The 14,475-nt window shown below is 39.9% G+C and overlaps 4 protein-coding genes across 7 annotated transcripts in view; all 4 read right to left on the bottom strand.

The window, feature by feature from the left end:
- LOC129395163 (immunoglobulin lambda-1 light chain-like) overlaps positions 1-14,475 on the bottom strand; it is a 735,232-nt gene that overhangs the window by 56,239 nt on the left and 664,518 nt on the right. The gene's annotated exons all lie outside the window — the stretch shown is intronic.
- Positions 1-14,475, bottom strand: part of LOC134730083 (immunoglobulin lambda-1 light chain-like) — a 266,743-nt gene that overhangs the window by 74,783 nt on the left and 177,485 nt on the right. The gene's annotated exons all lie outside the window — the stretch shown is intronic.
- LOC100977273 (immunoglobulin lambda-1 light chain) overlaps positions 1-14,475 on the bottom strand; it is a 262,611-nt gene that overhangs the window by 77,853 nt on the left and 170,283 nt on the right. The gene's annotated exons all lie outside the window — the stretch shown is intronic.
- Positions 1-14,475, bottom strand: part of IGLL5 (immunoglobulin lambda like polypeptide 5) — a 162,366-nt gene that overhangs the window by 50,628 nt on the left and 97,263 nt on the right. The gene's annotated exons all lie outside the window — the stretch shown is intronic.

The raw sequence follows: 14,475 nt of genomic DNA, 5'->3' as shown, positions 1-14,475 counted from the left end.
TTTCATCAATTTTGGAAGTTTCTAGCCATTATTTTTACATGTATTTTATACTTTCTTTTTTCTCTTCCTTCTGAGTCTCCCACAATGCGTATATTGATATGCTTGACGATGTCCCATGTATCTCTTAGGCTCTGCTCATTTTATTTATTCTTTTAAAATTTATGCTCATTCTGTGTAATTACAACAATGTATCTTTAAGTTTACTGATTATTTTTCTGCCTGCCTCAAACTGCTGCTGAACTTATCTGGTGAAATTTTGATTTTAGCTATTGAACTTCTCAGTTCTAGAAAATCTGCTTGGGTTCTTTTATTATAACTTCTTTTTCTTTATTGATAGTTCTCACTTGTTCTAACATTATTCTTCCAGTTTTGTTTGGTTGTTACATGGTTTTCTTGAATTTTTGAACATATGTAAATGGTTATTTGAAGTATTTGTGTCATTTGTCCAATGCCTCTGCTTCCTTGTGAATACATTCAGTTCATTAAAGCTTTTCCTGTAAATGGGTCATGCTTCCTTTTAACTTTGTCTGCTTTTTAAGTTTTTGTTGAAATCTGTGTATTTTGAATGTGTGATGTTGTAACTCTCAAAATCAGATTGTCTCCCTACTCCTTCTTGGCTGATGTTGCTGCTCAAGGGTGCAGTTATTCGTTTGTGTAGTTGACTTTTCCAAAATAATTTTGCAAGGACTTTGTTATCAGAGTGATCCATAAAGTTTCTGTTCAGTTACTTCTATGGGCAAAAATTAACCTGACAGAGATTTTCTTATGCCTGTTTCTTTCTTCATCAGTACTTGCCTGGATGCTGCGAATGTGGGACTAGATTTCCTCATTTTATTATGGTTAATTCTGATGGTTCTTACCCTTCAGTAGTTATTTCACAGAAAGGACAATTTCCTGGAATTTCCTACTCCATCATCTTTCATAATGCCACTGTGAGATCAGGTACTTTTGTCTCTTTTGTTCACCAATACATCTCAAGTACCCAAACAGTATCTGGGACAGTTCATTGAATTGGTTTCAATTCATGTTTGTTCAGTGTGTAAGTAAACATAATGAACTGCTAACAGTTTTTGTTTCTTTCCCATGAGGTTGGCCTTGTGGTAGCAATGTTATACATATGCAATCACCTTGCTTTTCATTTTCATGCTTTATTCAACATACATTTTCTCAAAATTTCTGGACATATTAGCCCAGATTTGTTTTTTATTTTTTAATTTTTTTAAATTTTTAAATTTTTTTTTGAGACAGAGTCTCACTGTGTCGCCCAGGCTGGAGTGCAGTGGCACGATCTCAGCTCACTGCAAGCTCTGCCTCCTGGGTTCATGCCATTCTCCTGCCTCAGCCTCCCGAGTAGCTGGGACTACAGGTGCCTGCCACCACGCCCGGCTAATTTTTTTTTTTTTTTTTTTGTATTTTTAGTAGAGACGGGATTTCACTGTGTTAGCCAGGATGGTCTCGATCTCCTGACCTCATGATCCACCCGCCTCAGCCTCCCAAAGTGCTGGGATTACAGGCGTGAGCCACTGTGCCCGGCCTCCAAATTCGTTTTTTAAAACTTCATTTACATACACCTAACCAGTGGAGGCACCTCACGTGATCATTCAGTGCTCTCATGGTATCACCAACTGTGGCTTGAACTCTGCCTTTTCTTCCTAGATTAGTCTTGGGAAATCATAAAAGGCCTTTTGTCAGAAGAATAAAGTATTTAGACCCATGAAAATTTCCTCTCTCAAAAAATCAATTGGAAATTCTAAAATTAGTGTTAAATCATTCCAGTAGCTCCCTGACATTGATCCACACAACAACTACACAGAAATTCAATCGAGATACAGACTTGAATGGTCAGCCAATTTATCTTTTTTTTTTTTTTTTTTGAGAGAAGTCCTGCTCTTATCCACCAGGTTTGAGTGCAATGGCTTTATCTAGGCTCACCGCAACCTCTGCCTCCTGGGTTCAAACGATTCTCCTGCCTCTGCCTCCCAAGTAGCTGGGATTAAGGCACCTGCCACCATGCCTGGCTAATTTTTGTATTTTTTTTTTAGTAGAGACGGGGTTTCACCATGTTGGCCAGGCTGGTCTCGAACTCCTGACCTCAGATGACCTGCTTGCCTCGGCCTCCCAAATAGCCAATTTATCCTAATTAAATTTGTAGAAAACTACACCCGCAATGGCAGAATACCCATTACACTTTCAAACATTAGAGCAGAATACCCATTATGCTTTTAAATACATTTAGCACATTTTTAAATGATTTTAAAATAATCTGTGTTCTAGGTTACAAATCAAATCTTAGTGAATTTCAATGGGTGAATATCATAGAAGGTATTATTTAGTGCCGAAATAACTAATTAAATTGGATTAATACCTGATGAACTATGGGAAATCTTCAATTATTTGAGCAGGAAAGACCGCAACTAAGTCATCCATGAGCTAAAGAAAAAAGACAACATAAATTAGAAGATACTGAACCTTTAAAAAACAAAAAGACAACATATCAAAACTTAAGAAATACAGCTTAAATCAGTGCTTTGAAAAATCTATTGCATTTAAATGCTTAATGTTGGAAAGAAGAAAGATCTAAAATGAATTCTCTAAGCTTGTAACTCATAAATTTAAGCAAAAGGTGAGCATTTAAATTCAAAGCAAAAAAGAAAAGTTAATAAAAAGATCAGAGCCAAATATTAATGAAATAGCAAACAAAAACAATAGACAACCTCTAAAAAACAAAACTTGGCTCTTCAAAAAGATAAATACAATCTATTGATTTTACTTCTAGGTAGACTAACTAGGAAAACATGAAAGAGGACACAAAGTACTCAAACTATCATGAAAGAGTGTCATGACTACCAACCTTATAAAAGTTAAAATGGTTAGGGAAATTATTACAAGCAATTAATGCCAAAAGTATAAATGACTTAAGTGGAAAAATTCCTTAAAAGACATAAATGATCAAAACTGACTCAGGAAGAAATGGAAAATCCAAATAGATCTATGGTACTTGAAGGTATTTAACTGGCAATTAAAAGTCTTCCTGCTAAGAAAAGCTCACCCAGTTTTAAATGGTAAATTTCTATCAAATATTTAATTAAGAAATGATACCAATCCTACAAGAACTTCTTCAGATTATACAGCAGGGGAAACATTTTTCTACTTACTCTTTAAGGCCTGCATTACTCCAATACCAAAGCCAAAGTCATGACAAGAAAAGAAAGTTATAGACCTATGCCCACCATGAACATGGACAAAAACTCATCAATAATGTATCAATCAACATTCTGATGCAGGAGCTGCCCCATGCAAGTGGGGCCCTTGTGGCTTCAATTCCCTCATTCTCTTTTCACCTACCTCTTGAGGGTGACCCTTAGTAACCTTGATTTAACATTTGTGTGCCCTGTTTTCTTGCAACTCTGGTACTGGGATCTAGGCATTAGAGGCTGAAGAGAGGTAAGAGTGTTGGTGGAGGTGAGGCATATTTCTTAACTATGTGTTAATCCCTGTGAATTCACTTTGTACTGCTTTGTGGAGCAAACCAGGGGTTGGGAAGATTGTCCTTGATTTGTATTTGGCTTTTTGTGGTTTTAAAATTTCAAGTAGGTTTATTCTAGGTAGCATATATAGTTGAGTCTTGCTGCAAATTTCAATTTGACAATATTTTAGTTGTGGTATTTAGACCATTTACAATTAATGTGATTAGTAATATAATCCTACTGAAATATACCTTCTTGCTCCTCATTTTTTATTCATCTCATATGTTTGTTATTTTTTCCCTTCTATTGTTTCCTTTTCTGATTTATTTTTAGAAATATTTTAAAAATTTTCTTTCTGGCTTAAATGATGGTTAATTTTAAGTGTCAGATAGGCTAGGATATGGGCCAGGTTGATTTTGTCAAACACCGGTATAGGAGTTAACATGAAGATACTTTTCAGATGTGATGAACATTTTAATTAGTTGACCTTGTATAAGCAGATTGCTCTGCACAATGTAGGTGGGACTCATTAGTGAGTTGAAGGTATTTAGAACACATATGGAGATTTCCTGATGTGTGCTTGCTAAATTTGCATGCATGACCGCAACATTAACTCTTACTTGAATTTCCAGACTTCAGCATGCCCAACAGATTTAATCCTTGTCAGCCACTACAATCATATGATCCACTTCCTCAAAATACATTTATTTCACTCTTTTTTCTCTCAATACACACACACATACACACACACACACACACACACACACACACACACACATGCACGCATATCTTATTGATATTGTTTCTGTGGAGAATCCTAATACAGGTTACTACTAGTCATAATTCTTTTTTGTTAAAAGGGTTTATTTTAATAATTACTTCAGGGTTAATGGTACATATATAACTTACCAAAATCTGTCTTCCAGTGTGATTAGATATTCATACAGGGTATAAGACCATTATAACATGTTCTTCACTCCTCTCTGCTTTTGTGCTGTTTGTCACATAATTTAATTTTGTTTTCACGATAAATCACAGTGATTTTTTTTACTAATTTTCCTTTGAACAGTTATCTTTCATAGATGTTAACATAATACAGGGGTTTCTATAGGTATCCATGTCATTGCCCTATCTGAAGTTTTCATTTCTTCGTGTGAATTTACTTTTCAACTGGGTATGATTTTCCTTCTGTCTATGGATGTCCGTTACCATTTCTAATGCCAAAAGTGATAGTGATCAATTCTGTAAGTTTTTATGTGTCTGAAAACATTTTATTTACCCTCCGCTCTTGAATGTTATTTCTGTTAGATAAATAACAGAAGGTTCACAAGTTTTTCCTTTCAGCATTTTCGAAATATTGTTCCACTGTGCCTTGCATTACTTCTAATGAGAGATGTGCTCTTGGAATTAAACTTTAAAGTGGGTATTCATTACTAGATTTTATAATTTGATTATGATGTGTTTTGGAGTTGTTTTCTTCATGTTTCCTGTGCTTGAGTTTTGTTGACCTTCTTGGATATACCAATTTTTGGTTTTCACCAAATGTGGAACATATTTGGCCATTATTTATTCAAATATATTTTCTACTGACCCTCCACCTCATCTTTTCTATTCCATGGATGTCAATTATACATACTTTAGGTTGTTGTATTTAAATATTTCTTCACATCAGGTGGTGTGGCTTATGCTTATAATCCCAAACTTTGGGGGGCTGAGTCGGGAGGATTGCTCGAGCCCAGGAGTTTGTGACCAGCCTGGGCAACATAGGGAGAACCCCATCTCTACAAAAAATACAAAGAATTAACCAGGCATGTGATGCATGCCTCTAGTCCCAGAAACTTTGGGAGGCTTAGCTGGGAGGCTCTCTTGGGCCTGGGAAGTCAAGGCTGCAGTGAGCTGTAATTGCACCATGGCACTCCAGCCTGAACCACAGAGTGAGACCCAGGAACTTGCTCTGTGGCCCAGGTGAGAGTGCAGTGGCATGATCGTACCTCACTCACTGCCATCTTGAATTCTCTCAAGCAATCTTCCTGTCTCAGGCTCCTAAGTAGGTAGGACTACAGCTGCAGGCTATGATGCCTAGTTAATTTGCTTTAAACAAAAATCTGTAGAGATGAAGTCTCGTTATGTTGTCTAGTCTGGTCTTGAGCTTCTAGTCTCAAAAGGATTCTCCCTCCGAGACCTCCCAAAGTGCTAGGATTACAGGTGTGAGCCACCACTCCCAGCCAACCTCAGGTTGTTTGAAGTTGTCCTATAACTCACTCTTCATTTTTTCTATAAATATACTATAACACTCTCTTCATTTTCATCATTATTTTTTCTTTATGTGCTGCATTTTGAATATTTTCTAGTGCTACATTATTGAGTTTGCTAATCTTTTGTGTTGCATCATCTGTCGTTAATCACATCCAGTATGTTTTTAATGTCTCAGATGCTGTAATTATTAGCAGTACAAGCTCAATTAGTCCTTTTTTTGGTATTCTATACTTCCACTTAATATGTCAATCATTCCTCTACTTCTTGAAAAACTGGAATATAATTCTAATGATCCATTGTGTATCCACTCTTAATTTACACTCTGCTGAGCCTGCCTGGGAGGCTGGAGGGAAGGGCAGCCTGGGGGTGTCAAATCTGAGTGAACTGGGCCAGACCTGTTTATAGCTCTGACCACCGTCCTCCTGAGGTTGGAGGGAGAGGGTGACATAGGTGGGAAAGGGTTTGCGTCTCACTTTCCTGTCTGCCTGTGTCACTGTGAGATGAGTATCAGTGCTGTCTCATGATTGACAGTAATAGTCAGCCTTGTTTCCAGCCTGGGCCCCATTGATTATCAGGGTGGCCACGTTCTCTGATATGGAGTCAGAGAGTTGTTCAGAAATCACTGAGTGTCAGTTGCTGTCACCATAGATTACCAGCAAAGGGACCTGTCCTAGCTTCTGCTGATACAAAAGTTTGCATAAGAGTCTTCTATGCTGTCTCCCTGGTGGGTGATCCTGGCCCTCTGTCCCAAAGCCACAGACACTGCAGGCAACTGAGTCCTCTCAGAGGAAGCCACTGAGCCTACAAGAGAGGACAGGAGAGGTGAGTCTGAAGATGAGGGTCTCATTCTCAGAGCCCCACACACTGTGTCACTCCCTGTGCTGAGCTGAAGGTCAGGGCCAGGCTGATCCCCAGTCTTATGGGGCTGAGCCCTGGGAGGCAGAACCTGTGCCGACAGTGGGAAGGGTGAGTAGAGGAGAGGGATTCAGGTCATGGTTGAGATGCATCAGAGTTCTGCCTCTGAGTTCACAGCTAGACAGTGGACTTCCTGGGCCCTCATCACAAAAAGAGAAGTCTCTTCATAGAAACCTGCTTCTCTTCCTGTTGTGGCCTTGTTGGGTGACTCCTTGGTGAGCATAGAAGGACAGGGCTTAATAGAGAGTGTAAAAATGTGCCCTATCTCCAGGTCTGTATCCAGTTTCCTCACACTCTCCCTAGTATTGAGTGAGGAAGTGCTGCCCGCACCATATGCACACACACACCTCAGTTCATGTCTCAGGTATTCACAGAGGTAGGCAAGAACTGTCATCTTCTCTATTGATGTGACTATCCACGGAAAAGGAAGCTCCAATGTAAATCCATCGAGGACCCTGAAGATTCTTTAGCTCTCAAAGACCTGTCTTGACCATCTAGCATCTGGTCTGGGTAGCAGGGTTGGGTTGATTTCGAAGCAGGAGATTGTAGGAACAGGGGCCATGCTGGTGTTTGAGAGGCCAGAATTCCATGATGAAACTCAGTGAAATTGCTCAGCCATCTCTCAGATTTATTTTTTATTTATCTGTGTATTTTTTTTGAGATGGAGTCTCACTCTGTCGCCCAGGCTGGAGTGCAGTGATGCGATCTCGGCTCACTGCAATCTCTGCCTCCCGGGTTCACGCCATTCTCTTGCCTCAGCCTCCCGAGTAGCTGGGACTAAAGGCACCTGCCATCACGCCCGGCTAATTTTTTGTATTTTTAGTAGAGACGGGGTTTCACGGTGTCAGGATGGTCTCAATCTCCTGACCTTGTGATCTGCCCACCTCGGCCTCCCAACGTGTTGGGATTACAGGCGTGAGCCATCGTGCCCAGCGATAATATTATTTTTATATTAAAAATGGGAGAAAATCGGCCAGGTGCGGTGGCTCACACCTGTAATACCAACATTTTGAGAGGCCGAGGGGAGCAGATCACAAAGTCAGGAGATCGAGACCATCCTGGCTAACACAGTGAAACCCTGTCTCTACTAAAAATACAAAAAAATTAGCCGGGTGTGGTAGTGGGCACCTGTGGTCCCAGCTACTCAGGAGGCTGAGGCAGGAGAATGGTGTGAACTCGGGAGGTGGAGCTTGCAGTGAGCAGAGATCATGCCACTGCACTCCAGCCTGGGCGACAGCAAGACTCTGTCAAAAAAAAGAAAAAAAAAAAAAAGGAGAAAATCTTCAAGATCTATGTCTATGCAAAGAATTCTTAGACTTCACCAAGTACACAAGTCATGAAATAAAAGATGATAAATTGAACCTTAACAAAACCATCAATTTTTGCTCTGCAAAAATCTCTCTTGAGAGGATGTGAATAGAAGCTACAGACTGGCATTAAGTATTTGCCAATCACATATCCAGTAAAGGAATAGTATAAAAAATGCATAAAGAACAATGAAAACCGGCCGAGTGCATTGGCTCATGCTTATAATTCTAACAACTTGGGAGGCTGAGCAGGGAGGATTGCTTGAGCCTAAGGAGTTCATGGCCAGCCTGGGCAAATAGGGAGATCTTGTCTCTACACAGAAAATTCTGTAAACGATTAGTGAGGCAGTGTGTGCGCGTGTTGTCCCAGCTACTTGGGAGGCTGAGGCAAGAGGATTGCTTGAGTCAGGAAAGTCCAAGCTACAGTGAGCTGTGATTGCATCACTCCACTCCAGGCTGAATGACAAAGTAAAATCCTGTCTCAAAAAAACAAAACACACAACACTGAATACCAGTTAAGAGCAAAACAGAAGACAATCTAATTAGAAAATGTGCAAAGGGCACAAATGTGATCAAAGAGGACATACACATGGTAAACAAGCACAGGACAAGGTGATCATCATTAACAATCAGAGAAATGAAATTTAAAAAAATGGAATATCACTACACACCTATCACAATGGTTACCTAAAAAAATGAGTAAAAACACACAATTCCCAAAGAAGCAGAGAAATTTGATCATTCCTTCATTACTGGCCAGAAAAAAATGGTACATTCACTTTAGGAAACAGTTTGTCAGCTTCTCAGAAAACTAAAGACCTAATGAGTGTATGACACAGCAATTATAATATTGGACCTTCATTTCAAAGAAATGAATACTTTTGTTCACAAGAAACATACAAACCAATGTTCGTAGCACCCTCAGGTGTAGTAGCTCCAAACTGAAAACAATCCAGATACCCTTCGGTGGGTGAGTAATTCATCAGGTTTTGTTAAACTAATACCAAGAGATACTGCTCAGCAATTGAAAGGAACTGACTATTGATACACACACCTTTCCAATGACTTTATAGGGAATGATGCTAAGTAAAAAATTCCAACCCCAAAGTCTGTCTACTACAATAGGGTTGTATTTGTATCACATTTTTGCAAGACAAAATTTTAGGAATAGGGCACCAATCAGTGGTTGCCAGGGTTGGGCAAGGGAGGGACCTGGGTGGGAGGAGGTAGATATTATCAAAGGGAAACACCAGGAAATGTTGTGATGGACCTGGTTTGTGTCTTGATTGTAGTGGTGGATACCTGTGCTGATACATGTTGGGAAATCACACCGAATGGAATGCATAGACACACATGCATGCATATAAACTCATACAAATACATGAGTAAATGTGAACCTGAGAAACCTGAATTTTAAAAATGCAAAGATTTGATTAAATATTTCACCAAAGAAGACATACAAAGGACAGATAAGTACCTGAAAAGATACTTAGCATAATAAGTCATTAAAGAAATAAAAGTTAAAAACATAATTAGACATCGCTACAGCTCTATCTGAAAGACTTTAAACAAAAACTGACAATATCAAGTGCTAACGAGGATGCACACACATTGAACTCTCATAAATGGGGGATGACAGGTCAAGATCCATGTCCTTTCCTGGGGCAGAGCCCGGTAAGGGAGCACAGGGCACAGTGAGACACTGGGACACGGTCATCTCAGCCTGGCCACTCTCTCAGGGTCCTTCTGCCTGGGCTGCTCTGGTCTCTCCCAGTATGGTCCGCACAGACTGGTGTGGAGGAAACAGAATGATGAGTTGTCAAACTGGCCTAAATCATGGCCTGCATCTGCCTCTGCCTAGGGGTGTCTTTGCAGGAGGAGAGTCAGAAGTCTCAGGGACCTGGAAGGGGACATGGGACTGCTGACTCTGAGTCCCTGAGGAGAATGGGGAGGTGGGAGGTTTTGGCCTCACTTTCCCTTTGTCTGTGTCACTGTGTGTGGCTCACTCACCCATCCTGGCCATCAATCTTGTGGCTCTCTCCATAGTGATACTCAGCCTCGTCCTCAGACTGGAGGTTGGACATGGTGAGGGAGCAGTCAGCCCCACAGCTGGAGCCCGAGAAGCAATTGGGGATCCTGTCCTCCTTTCTGTGGCTGCCATCGCTGTGAACCTTCATTACATACTAGGGGGACCTCCCTGGTCTCTGTTGATACCATTTGATGGTGTGGGTACTGTGCTCACTGCTCAGGGTGCAGGTGAGCTTGACTGAGGCTCCCAGTGAGGCAGATGCAGACGGGGGCTGAGTTAGCACAGCCAGAGCACAGAGATGTGGAAACATAGAATTTCATGAATGATGCCGAATGCTCGGGAGAACTGGAAAGAATGCCCCTGAGGACTGGAGCTTGTGGAGAAATAGCGGTGAAGGGGTTTCCCTGAATTCCCTGGATGTTCTGACCTGTGGAGAAAATGAAGGGCAGGAGGTAGAAGGAGACCCAGACCGTGGTGGTAGGGACTTCCAAGAGCTCTGCTTGAGGCTGCCCTGTGGAACCTGGTTACAAGCACCTCTTGTGTTACCCTCTTCTTGAAGCTTGTTGGGAGGAGCTTCGAATGTCAATTTGCTCTCCACTTCCCAGCATGTTTATCTGAGCTCCTGTCTGAGCCGTTAGCCTGGAGACTTCATCTTGGCAATTTCTCATGTTCAGAAGAAGGACCAGGTGGGTGTCACAAGTACAGAATAAATTTTACACAATAGAAGGGGCCTCAAAAAAGCATCAGTCATTCCCTTTGCACTTGAGCACTACCAGGGGACTTAGAGTCCCAAACCAAGGCCCACAGTCCCTTCTAGGGCTCAGAGGTAGAAAGCCATCCTCCATGTACCACTAGTTCTTTAGATATCTATGCTGTATATTGTTTTAGACATTAGTTGAGATGATACCATGTATAATTTGAGATAACGCTAAAGGCATGATAGGTTAATGACCTACTCAGAAATCCGTGAGGTTGATTGTGTGGATCCAGTACCCTGGATTCTTTCCCTTGAGATCCTGTTAAGAGGTCCCCTGAGAACACTCCAGGAGCCCAGGGACTTCCAGCAAGAAGTAAAACTCTCATCTTCAGGAGGGGCCACCTTGTCCTCTGTTCCATGTTCTGTTCACAACCGTAGCAAACTCAAAGTCCCACCAATGCTGGGTGGGGGTTCCCCAATCTTCTTTAAAACTTTTCTAGATGTGTGCACCCACACTAGAGGACAAAACACAGCAACCAGCACTTAGTAAATCTGTCCTCACTGCAGCCCAAGCAGCAGAGACAAGGTTCCCTTTTGAAGTGCAGTTTTCTGAAGGACTTAAGTTTTCTTTTAAACAGAAAAATCTTGTTTATTAGAATGCAGGGCCTTGCAGAGATGTGTTCACTGGTTCATGTGATGTGAAATGTATCCAGAGGGACTGTTTCCTGCCCCCACCTCCCTCTCAAAAGTCACTAATGTACATGCCAGGCATGTTTGTGGGGCACAAGCTCTAATCAAGTATATGTGGAAGGGCGTGTTACATAACCAAGGGAGAAGATGGGAACAAATGAATGCTTCTTAAGGAAGGTTTTCAGTCGATTATTTTCCTGGGAATGAGTCGTGCTTTCTTGTGACTTTGTATGCTGTGCAAATTTTTGTTGAGATCTGAGTATTTTGAATATTGTGATGTTGTTAACTCCCAGGATCAGATTATCAGATTATGCCCCTTGGCTGATATTGTGCAGTTGTTCATCTGAGGGGTGCAGTTGTTTATTTGTGTTGTGACTTTTCCTGAATATTTTCGCAAGGACTACCTTTCTTGTCAGAGTGATCCACGAAATTTCTGTTCAGTTATCTCTGTGGTCAGAGATCTATCTGACAGAGACTTCCTTAAGCCTGTCTCTTTCTTCTTCAGCTCTTCCCTGGATGCTGCAAATATGGGATGAGATACCATAGTTTTATTAGAGTGAATGCTGATGGTTCTTGCCACTTCAATAGTTATTTCACAGGAGGGACCATTTCTTGGAGCTTCTTACTTCACCATCTTCCATGAGGCCACCCGGAGAACAGGTATTTTTTTTTTTTTTGTCTTGTTTGCCAGCACATCTCAAGGACCTATTCAGTATCTGGGACCTTTCAGTGAATTTGTTTCAATACATATTCATTGAATGTGTAAGAAAATAGAATTGAATTAATAACACTTGTTGTTCATTTCCCATGCGGCAGGCCCATCATGGTAGCAATGTTGTACATGTGCAATTAACTTTTTTGATTTTCATATTTTATTCAAGGTACATGCTTCAAATTTTTTCATGGATATTTTAGCCCAACTGTGTGATTTTAAAAAATAAAAAAACCAGCCAGGTGCGGTGGCTCACGCCTGTAATCCCAGCACTTTGGGAGGCCCAGGTGGGCGGATCACGAGATCAGGAGATCGAGACCATCCTGGCTAACACGGCGAAACCCCGTCTCTACTAAAAAATACAAAAAATTAGCCGGGCGTGGTGGCGGGCGCCTGTAGTCCCAGCTACTCAGGAGGCTGAGGCAGGAGAATGGCGTGAACCCGGGAGGCAGAGCTTGCAGTGAGCCGAGATAGCGCCACTGCACTCCAGCCTGGGTGACAGAGCGAGACTCTGTCTAAAAAAAAAAAAAATAAAAAATAAATAAATAAATATAAACCACTCTAACTACATTAGCCTAACCTCTGGAGGCACATCACATGATCACTCACTGTTCCCGTGGTATCTACAAGTGTGAGTTTAACTCTGCCTTCTTCCCTTGATTAGTATTTGGAAATCATAGAAGACATTTTGTGAGGAGAATAAATTATTTAGATCCATGATTTTAAAAATGATCTCTCTCAAAATAATCATTGGGAAATTCTACAGTTTGTGTTGTTCATTTCAATAGCTCTGTCTCAGAGATCTACAAAATAACTACACAGAAATCTAGTAAGAATATAGATTTGAACCATTTGCCAAGTTATCTTAATTATAATAAATTTGTAGAAAACTGCACCCACAACAGCAGAATACATGTTATCTTTTCAAATACATATGGAACATTTTTCATGATAGTTCATAGTTTAGGCTATAAATCAAATATTGATAAATTTGAAAGGATGAAAATCATAGAAGATATAATTTAATACAGAATTAACTAATTAACTTGAATTAATACCGGAAGAACCATGGGAAATCTTCAATTATTTGAAAGTGAAAGAACAGACTGTTAAGTAATCCATGAATCAAAGAAAAATCACAACATAAATTAGAAGATACTGAACTTTTTTAAACATAAAAACACAACATATTAAAATTTAAGGAATGCGGCTAAGTCTGCTTTGAAGAAAAACTATGGCATTAAATGCTTAGTATTGGAAAGAAGAAAGAATTAAAGAAAATAATCTAAGCTTCTACCTCATAAACCTAAAAAAGGTGAACATTCAAATTCTAAGCGAATAGAGGGTAATAATAGGGATCACAGCCAAACATTCATGAAATAGAAAATAGGAAAACAATAGAAAACCTCAAAAAAAAAAAACACTTGGCTCTTCAAAAAGATTAATAAAATCAATAGATTTTTGTCTTTAGGTAAAGTGACCATGATAAAAAAAGAAAAAAAAAACACAAGTTGCCAAAACCATGGCTAAAATAATGACGTCACTATTGACACTAAAAGGGTGAGAATGGTTATAGGGAATATTATGAACAGTAAATGCCAAAATTATAGATAAATGAAGTAAAATTTCTGGAAAGACATAAATTATGAAAATTGACTCATGAATACATAGAAAATCTGAATAAGTCTATGACACTTAAAGATATTAAAGAAGCAATTTAAAATCTCCGTGCTAAGAAAAGCCCACCTATACCCAAATAGCTTCGCTGGTATCACATTTTTATGGAAGAAAGCATACCAACCCTACCTGAACTCCTTTAGAATATAGATGATAATACCTGCCTTTTAATTGTGGTATTTAGACCATTTATAGTTAATGTGATTAGGAATATACTTTGTTAAAATATATCATCTTGCTTTTTTTTTCTATTTGTCTTATATGTTCATTGTTCCTCTTTCCTTTTTCTCTCTTTTGAAATTTATTTTTAAAAATTGGTTTTCTTTAGCTCCTGGCTTAAGTGGTGGTTAATTTTAAGTGTCAGATTGGCTAAGACATGGTACCAGGTTGATTTCGTTAAGCACCAGTGTAGACATTGTCATGAAGATATTTTTGAAATGTGATAAATATTCAAACCAGTAGACTTTGTATAAGCATATTGAAATAGCCTCATTGTCTGGGGTGAATACTCAAAGTTCATTGTCTCAGGGCCATGGAAAACTAGGACATGGTCTTACAACAAATGAGGTTGACAGCAGAAGTTTAATAGGTGAAAGAAAGATAATAGCTCTCTGCTGCAGAGAGGGGACCCAGAAAAATGGGTTGCCGGATCTGCAGTGAAATGTAGGGAATTTTATAGACAAGCTGGTGAGGAGGCAGTACCTGATCTACATAAGGTGGGTGTC

This window comes from Pan paniscus, chromosome 23 (genome assembly GCF_029289425.2).
Source record: "Pan paniscus chromosome 23, NHGRI_mPanPan1-v2.0_pri, whole genome shotgun sequence".
NCBI classification, from domain to species: Eukaryota; Metazoa; Chordata; class Mammalia; order Primates; family Hominidae; genus Pan; species Pan paniscus.
This window is presented reverse-complemented; position numbering and strand designations above follow the sequence as displayed.